The 9,086-nt window shown below is 41.5% G+C and overlaps 1 long non-coding RNA gene across 1 annotated transcript; it reads right to left on the bottom strand.

The window, feature by feature from the left end:
• Nucleotides 1–8,015: 8,015 nt before the first annotated feature.
• Nucleotides 8,016–8,555, bottom strand: LOC309704064. Its single transcript, XR_014276138.1, has 3 exons — nt 8,449–8,555; nt 8,287–8,363; nt 8,016–8,149 (listed from the first exon to the last, which is right to left on the bottom strand). It is a non-coding gene; the product is annotated as an uncharacterized lncRNA (long non-coding RNA).
• Between the last annotated feature and the right edge of the window lie 531 nt (nt 8,556–9,086).

Here is a 9,086-nt window from a genome sequence, read left to right as displayed (position 1 = left end):
ATATTGCATTATGTCACATTGTTACATCTTTTTAATAAATGATGACAGTCAGCTGAATTTGCTGCCCCCTTGGTGGAGGACATCAGGATCAGCAGCTGCTGCTCCATCACAAACACCACAGAAGAAGAACAACACTGGATCAGATTATCTGGACGTGTTTGACAGGGACAGTGTTCATGTTCATGGACATCAGGACAAAAACAGACGATGGAAACCTGCCAGATTTGAGCTAAACTGCTCGTTTCCATGTGTAGTCCCTGGGAGGTCACATGACTCTGTCCAACAAAGACACACAAGCTGTGTCCCAAAACGTCGGCTGCATCCTCTGGAGGCCGCATTTGAAGGCCGATGACGTCACAGCCAGGCGACGAAGGCTGTCCCGATTCCTCGACTCCTTCAAATGCGTCCTTCATTTCCCCGAATTTGAAGGATGGGTCGGGTGTGTCCTTCGTGGCCCACCATATCCCAGAATTCATAGCGCGACCCAGCCAAATTTCAGCTGCCAACAATGGCGGCCGCTACTAAGTTTTAAAATTAGTCTTATTAATCTTTCTGGGCCACAAAATAAACTTTTAACATATATTAAGGGGAGAAAGGAGCTGTGTAAACTTCAAATATCTGCTGGGTTTATCAAGACATTGCATATTTGCAAAAGTGCGCCGACGTTTTCAGAGACGTCTGTTACCCACCAGCTCGATAGCAAGCCGGGGGGTTCAGTGGTCACTCCAGCCGGCGAGAGCAGCGGACTCCCGGCTTCATCGTTTTCAGACCCCGCTCTTTGGCTACTCAGGTTAAACATGATATACAAGTCAGAGGGCCCGGTGGCGCCAGTGTCCGGCAGCCTCTGTCAGTGCGCCCCAGGGCGGCTGTGGCTACACCGTAGCTGCCATCACCAGTGTGTGGATGTGTGTGTGGATGGGTGGATGACTGGATGTGTGAAGCGCTTTGGGGTCCTTAGGACCAAGTAAAGCGCTGTACAGGCCATTTGGAGTTTTCACACAAAATGACCATCAGATTTATTGAATGTGCCTATTTTGTTCTCACCACTGTGTGTATGTTGGATCAAGCACACAGTGGGGCGTATGTTTGTATCTTGAAACACTGGGGGCCAAGCTCAGCCCTGACTGGAGTTTCAGTGGATAACAACACCTCTTAAAATGTATTTATTGTAAGTAATATAAATATAAAACATTCAACCCAAAGCTGAACAGAACCATCTGAGTTCCTGTTTGTTAGTATTTGTATTATTTTGATATTATTGAGCCATGATGGCGCCTTTGAAACTCTGCGTCTGCTCTTCTTCTGCTCTGCTCCATCTGCTCCATCCAGATCTTTGCATCACCTTCTTTTACACACTGACTCCATCAGGTTACAGAGAGCTAAGTGATGAATGACTGTTTCATGCCACAGACTGCAGATCAGTCAGTGTTCTGATGGCGCTGATCTTTCCACCCAATGACATCTGTCATCACGGTCACATGACTTCCCCTTGTGTGAATTAATGTGTTCTATTTAGTTCTGTAGTATTTTATTTTTAGAGTATATCTGCATTTTATTCATTTCACACAAACTGTTGATGTAATGTCATCAAATTTCCACTAGATGTCAGCAGTTATCAGTGGACAGAGTACATCAACCTCTCTGAATACCCAAAAATACATGTGCGCTTAAATGAGCTCACATTATTGATCTGGACTGATGGATCGCCTTTGCTTTTATAGTCAGTGTTACCATGGAAACGACACTAACACACTATCTAAACATACAGTGGATTTATTTGACTTCATGGAAACAATAACCTGACATCTTTGATCATCAGTTTCAGAGCGTCGCCTGTAACCATTGATTGATTGATTGAAGCTTTATTTTGAACATGTTGAAACCAACCATGGTGACAGTGATGGGCAGACGCATCGTGAGCACGTGACTGCTGTCAACACACACACATGGACAAGTGTATAAAGGTCTGTACCCCTGTGTCCTGCTGCTCTGAGCGCTCACTAACCCAAGAGGAAGAAGCACAGCTCTGACCAGCGTCACTGCTGAGAACATGTGCAGGAAAGCTTTGCTGGCTTTGATTCTTCTCTGCCTGTTTACAACTTCTGTAGGTGAGTGTTTGCATGAGAAAGATGGAATCATGTGTTTTGTCTAATGTTGTAGGAAAAGGAAAACAGGGTTTTCTTCACTTCTGCGACCAAAAATCTGCTGTTTTCTTTTCTATTCTACGTGTTGATTTTTGCATTTCTGTGAAGATTCAGACAGAAGATTATTATCTTTTACATGTCAAGTGTTTTTATTACCGTGTGCTCGAATATCAGATTTGGAAGGACCGCTTGATTGTTTTGTGCAAGTGTTTGAAGTCTCTGTGCTGAATGACTGACACTGATTCAAGCGCATGAGAAGAAAAAGCAGTGATTCTAGGCTCTTGTGTTTCTAGGTGCTGACAGATTCATGTTTAAGCATTGCCTGAGATTTCAGTGTGCAGAAAAAGGACATGAAAATGAGTGGAAGGAACATTTTTATATACAATATTTGATACTTAAAGACACATTTTGACAGCAGTGGCGTTTCCACACCAGATTTACCAGGGTGGGCTCTGGGTGTTTTTTCATGGGGGCACAGAACCAAAACAAGAGGCAACATTGAACTGTTTTTTTTTTATTGATTAGCATTCAAATATCTCAGTGAAAACAGAACAAAGATCTACCACAAAGCAAGAAAGCATGAGACAAAGCTAATCAAAAGGTATTGGCTGAAGCATTTGCTTATTACGCCAACCCTTTTCCTGTTTCATCTATGAAGTGAATTTATTGGGAGCACAAACAAAGTGAACGAACATTTAACAATCAAACAGGAGATTTCACACCCTGCACATCTTTAAAAAGCACTGACTGACATCACTGTGGACCGAAACGCCTGCACGCATGGCAACAGGCAGAGTCCATAGTTACAGAGAAGTTGAGGAGGGCTTTCCTACCAGCTGGGCTGGAAGCTGCGCCTCCTGTCCCCCATTCATGTGGTGAGGATCGTCCTCACACTGGGGGGTCGTCCTCCCTCCTGCTGATGTCTGAAAGAGACGAACGTGGAGGAAACATGAGGCTGTAACTGAGAACTACAGTAACTTATTACTTTATCTTTTCATTAGTGTTAATGATACTGTGTGGAGTGTAATCACAGGGCAGTGTGAGACACACAAGGCTGTGTGTCTCACACTGCCCGTGTCCTCCTCTCTGTAGTTCCCTCACGCTCTCCATCTTTGCTATCAGGGAACAAATGTCTGCTTTTCTTTAATGTCAGCTGATGTTGTTCCAGCTGTGACGCTGAGCTCCTGTCTCAGCTTCATTTTTCATGCACGGTTAAAGGATGAGGTCTGTCTCTGAGCCTGTGCGGATTTGTTCAATGTTAAAGCCATGACGCTGGGTTTCACTGTGACGTCAGCAAACCGTACCGCTTACCTTCGTCTCTTCACCTGTTTCCACGTTAGTCGGCTCTATGCGCGCTTCTTTCTGAGCGCGAATGTGCTGAGAGAGCGAGTGTGCAGCGCCCTAACGAGTCCGTGATAAACACAAACTAGAACACTAGTTCCAGTCCCAGCGCTAAATTAATTCTTCATCGTCTCTTCAGGCTTCACGGTACGGCGGGACAGTGAGCCGTGATTGTGAGCCGCGGTGGAGACACCCGCCTCTCGTCCGCCGCATAAGTTTTCTTGCGCGTCTACACTCTGCTTTACGGCAGCGCCTTTTCTCCTGTGCTGATCACAAACATGGACGCGCGCTCACGTATAAAACATACGGGCGCGCGCACACATACCAGCAGCCTGATTGCGTCTTTTTCAAAAAATCATTAAAAATCATCCCTGATAGTTGACGTAAAACTTTGAACACATCCTTCCTCTGCTCCACCTGCTCTACGCCTGTGCTCAGTTTCATCCCAAACTGCGTTCATGCTCCCGAGAAATCAAAGAACAAGTCTGCTGAAATGTAACAACTTTAGAGGAATGTGATAAACTCATGTTAAACATTTATTAAAAACCATCTGTGATTGTTGATATGAAACTGTCAGTTGAACACTTCTTTGGGTTACCTTCTCTACATGGGTGCCAACTTTCATTACTTTTCACTCATATTATACAGTATATACCAGGGGCGATTCTAGGATCAGAGCTTTGGGGACTGCGGTCAAGTGAGCCCTCACTTACGAAGTCACAGTCAAGCTAGCCGCCCCGCCAGCCGCACCTAAAATGTTGTTGCACTACTCTTATGCATATTACGGTATAGGTGCCGACTGGCTTAGAAACGAAGTGTTTTCTGTCCTCACACTATTTTACTTCACAATCCACTCCCAGTTTTGGTTTATCTCCACTTTCCCCCCTGTGATCCACAGCCCAAATTACTGTATGATTCAGAGAAAATTAACAATAAAATTTACCCAATTTACTCTACTGTACTTTTAATATTCTCATCTTTGAGCTCAGATTACAGGAAAACTGTAAGAGGTGACGCAGATATCTCACTGGATTCTGACTCTGGGTGACCCCCACTCTGCACCCTGTGATCCACAGCCAAAATTACTGTACGGCTTTTGAGAAAATTGATAGTAAACTTTGCACAATTTACTCTACTATACTCTATATATTCTCATCTCTGAGCTCAGATTACAGGAAAACTATAAGAGGTGACGCAGATATTTCACTGGATTATGACTCTGGGTGACCCCCACTCTGCACCCTGTGATCCACAGACAAAATTACTGTACGGTTTTGGAGAAAATTCATAGCAAAATCTTCCCAATGTGCTTTACTGTACTCTACATATTAACATCTTTGAGCTCAGATTACAGGAAAACTGTAAGAGGTGACACAGATATTTCACTGGATTCTGACTCTAGGCTGTCGCCACTCTGCACCCTGTGATCCACAGCCAAATATACTGTACGGATTTTGAGAAAATTGATATTAAACTTTGCACAATTTACTGTACTATACTCTATATATTCTCATTTTTGAGCTCAGATTACAGGAAAACTATAAGAGGTGACGCAGATATTTCACTGGATTATGAATCTAGGCCATCTCCACTCTGCACCCTGTCATCCACAGCAAAATTTACTGTATGGATTTTGAGAAAATTCATAGTAAAATCTTCCCATTTTGCTTTACTGTACTCTACATATTGACATCTTTGAGCTCAGATTACAGGAAAACTGTAAGAGGTGACGCAGATGTTTCACTGGATTATGAATCTAGGCTGTCTCCACTCTGCACCCTGTGATCCACAGCAAAAATTACTGTACGGATTTTGAGAAAATTCATAGTAAACTTTGCACAATTTACTGTACTATACTCTATATATTCTCATCTTTGAGCTCAGATTACAGGAAAACTGTAAGAGGTGACGCAGATATTTCACTGGATTATGAATCTAGGCCATCTCCACTCTGCACCCTGTGATCCACAGCAAAAATTACTGTATGGATTTTGAGAAAATTCATAGTAAAATCTTCCCATTTTGCTCAACTGTACTCTACATATTGACATCTTTGAGCTCCGATTACAGGAAAACTATAAGAGGTGACGCAGATATTTCACTGGATTCTGACTCTGGGTGACCCCCACTCTGCACCCTGTGATCCACAGCCAAAATTACTGTACGGTTTTTGAGAAAATTGATAGTAAACTTTGCACAATTTACTCTACTGTACTTTTAATATTCTCATCTTTGAGCTCAGATTACAGGAAAACTGTAAGAGGTGACGCAGATATTTCACTGGATTCTGAATCTAGGCTGTCGCCACTCTTCACCCTGTCATCATCAGCCAAAATTACTGTACGGTTTTTGAGAAAATTGATAGTAAACTTTGCACAATTTACTCTACTGTACTTTTAATATTCTCATCTTTGAGCTCAGATTACAGGAAAACTATAAGAGGTGACGCAGATATTTCACTGGATTCTGAATCTAGGCCATCTCCACTCTTCACCCTGTCATCATCAGCCAAAATTACTGTACGGTTTTTGAGAAAATTGATAGTAAACTTTGCACAATTTACTCTACTGTACTTTTAATATTCTCATCTTTGAGCTCAGATTACAGGAAAACTATAAGAGGTGACGCAGATATTTCACTGGATTCTGACTCTGGGTGACCCCCACTCTGCACCCTGTGATCCACAGCCAAAATTACTGTACGGTTTTTGAGAAAATTGATAGTAAACTTTGCACAATTTACTGTACTATATATATTCTCATCTTTGAGCTCAGATTACAGGAAAACTATAAGAGGTGACGCAGATATTTCACTGGATTATGAATCTAGGCCATCTCCACTCTGCACCCTGTCATCCACAGCAAAATTTACTGTATGGATTTTGAGAAAATTCATAGTAAAATCTTCCCATTTTGCTTTACTGTACTCTACATATTGACATCTTTGAGCTCAGATTACAGGAAAACTGTAAGAGGTGACACAGATATTTCACTGGATTCTGACTCTAGGCTGTCGCCACTCTTCACCCTGTGATCCACAGCCAAAATTACTGTACGGTTTTGGAGAAAATTCATAGCAAAATCTTCCCACTGTGCTTTACTGTACTCTACATATTGACATCTTTGATCTCAGATTACAGGAAAACTGTAAGAGGTGACGCAGATATTTCACTGGATTCTGACTCTGGGTGACCCCCACTCTGCACCCTGTGATCCACAGACAAAATTACTGTACGGTTTTTGAGAAAATTGATAGTAAACTTGGCACAATTTACTGTACTATACTCTATATATTCTCATCTTTGATCTCAGATTACAGGAAAACTATAAGAGGTGACGCAGATATCTCACTGGATTATGACTCTGGGTGACCCCCACTCTGCACCCTGTGATCCACAGACAAAATTACTGTACGGTTTTGGAGAAAATTCATAGCAAAATCTTCCCACTGTGCTTTACTGTACTCTACATATTGACATCTTTGAGCTCAGATTACAGGAAAACTGTAAGAGGTGACGCAGATATTTCACTGGATTCTGACTCTGGGTGACCCCCACTCTGCACCCTGTGATCCACAGCCAAAATTACTGTACGGTTTTTGAGAAAATTGATAGTAAACTTTGCACAATTTACTGTACTATACTCTATATATTCTCATCTTTGAGCTCAGATTACAGGAAAACTATAAGAGGTGACGCAGATATTTCACTGGATTATGAATCTAGGCCATCTCCACTCTGCACCCTGTCATCCACAGCAAAATTTACTGTATGGATTTTGAGAAAATTCATAGTAAACTTTGCACAATTTACTGTACTATACTCTATATATTCTCATCTTTGATCTCAGATTACAGGAAAACTATAAGAGGTGACGCAGATATTTCACTGGATTATGACTCTGGGTGACCCCCACTCTGCACCCTGTGATCCACAGCCAAAATTACTGTACGGATTTCTGATAAAATTAAATCCTATTCCATTACCAAACAAAATGAGTTCATTGAAGTATTTGCTTAACTACAAGAAATGTCTTTCCACACACAATTTAAATTTTTCAAAATGTCATTCACACACCACCTCAAGTAGCAACTTTAGTTTTAGACATTATTTATTCAGTGCTTAATCACAACAATAGTCAACTTAAGGCACTTACATAATAAGTTAAACCTTACAATAATACATACAGAGAAAAACCCAACAATCATATGACCCCCTATGAGCAACAGTGGGAAGGAAAAACTCCCTTTTAACAGGAAGAAACCACCGGCAGAACCAGGCTCAGGGAGGGGCGGCCATCTGCCTCAACCGGTCAGGGTGAGAAATTACATTTCTCAGATTACTGATTTCTCATATTACTACTACACAGTTTAGATATATTGTTATTCATTATCTGTCATCACACAAATCAACCCAAAAAATCAAAAAGGAAATACTTGAGGTACGTGCACAAAGCAAGAATGTTATACACATTGTGTTTTACACATGTGTTCCTCAAAACACCAATAACAACTATAAGCAGATATTCAAGTAGCTTTCACCGCATGTGGAATTAGGTTACACAAAGCACACACTTCCACTCTGTCTTCTGAGCACTGCTGAGCTGTTCATTTGTCATGTCCAGGCATTCAGAATGGAACCAGCGGTTGCAATTATCACACTGGATCTGTAAACAAAAACATATGAACTTTCATAAACACATTACATAAATAATTCTATGTTTTAATCAATTACAATCATTAAAGACACAGAGTCAAATATTTTTTGGAAGATAACATAAAACAATTTTTAAAAATACTATACCCAGTCAGTGATGGAGGGTCCTGGATTAGGTGGTTTCACCGTTGCACACATGGCACAGTTGTTGTCACTGTCAAATACTAAAACATAATATATATATATATATGTTAGTGTTCATCAGTTTGACACAAATAAATATGTCCATTTGAAGAAGATATTACACACCGGAGGCCTCAAGTATTGTCTGTGCAAATGTCCTTCGTGCCTGGGCCATCTCTGTTTTGGTCGTCAAAAATGTCATTTCTGGTTTATTTGGGAATGCTTCCATTACTGGTGTGAATGTGCGAGTGAATGTGAGTGCGAATGGTTGTCTGTCTCTGTGTGTTAGCCCTGCGACAGACTGGCGACCTGTCCAGGGTGTACCCCGCCTCTCGCCCCATGACAGCTGGGATAGGCTCCAGTGCCCCCCGCGACCCTGAAAAAGGATAAGCGGAAGCGGATGGATGGATGGATGGATGGCTTCCATTACTTCTTTGGCCATCTGAAAAAAAAAAAAACAACAAAAACAATTAATTGAAAACATCTGCAAATGTTACACTTCCTGTTTACACAATTTAACCTTTTAAGATTATTTTAACTTCCCCCACCCCATCTTCTTATCTAATTTCACAGAAAAATATTATTGCGTTAATGTTGTACCATACCATGATGACCATTACTCCGCAGCTAGAACCATCCCGTTGAAATGGATGTGTCAGTACTCCTCCTCGAAGTCTCACATTCACCCAGTCTGCTTTGTTGTAGCATGTCCTCCTCATTTTGAAGTATTCACTTTGTGAACATAACATACATCACATTTATAT

Source organism: Aulonocara stuartgranti (genome assembly GCF_965226115.1).
Source record: "Aulonocara stuartgranti genome assembly, chromosome: 3".
Classification (NCBI taxonomy): Eukaryota; Metazoa; Chordata; class Actinopteri; order Cichliformes; family Cichlidae; genus Aulonocara; species Aulonocara stuartgranti.
Note: the sequence above shows the minus strand (reverse complement) of the source record. Positions and strands in the feature narration are given on the sequence as shown.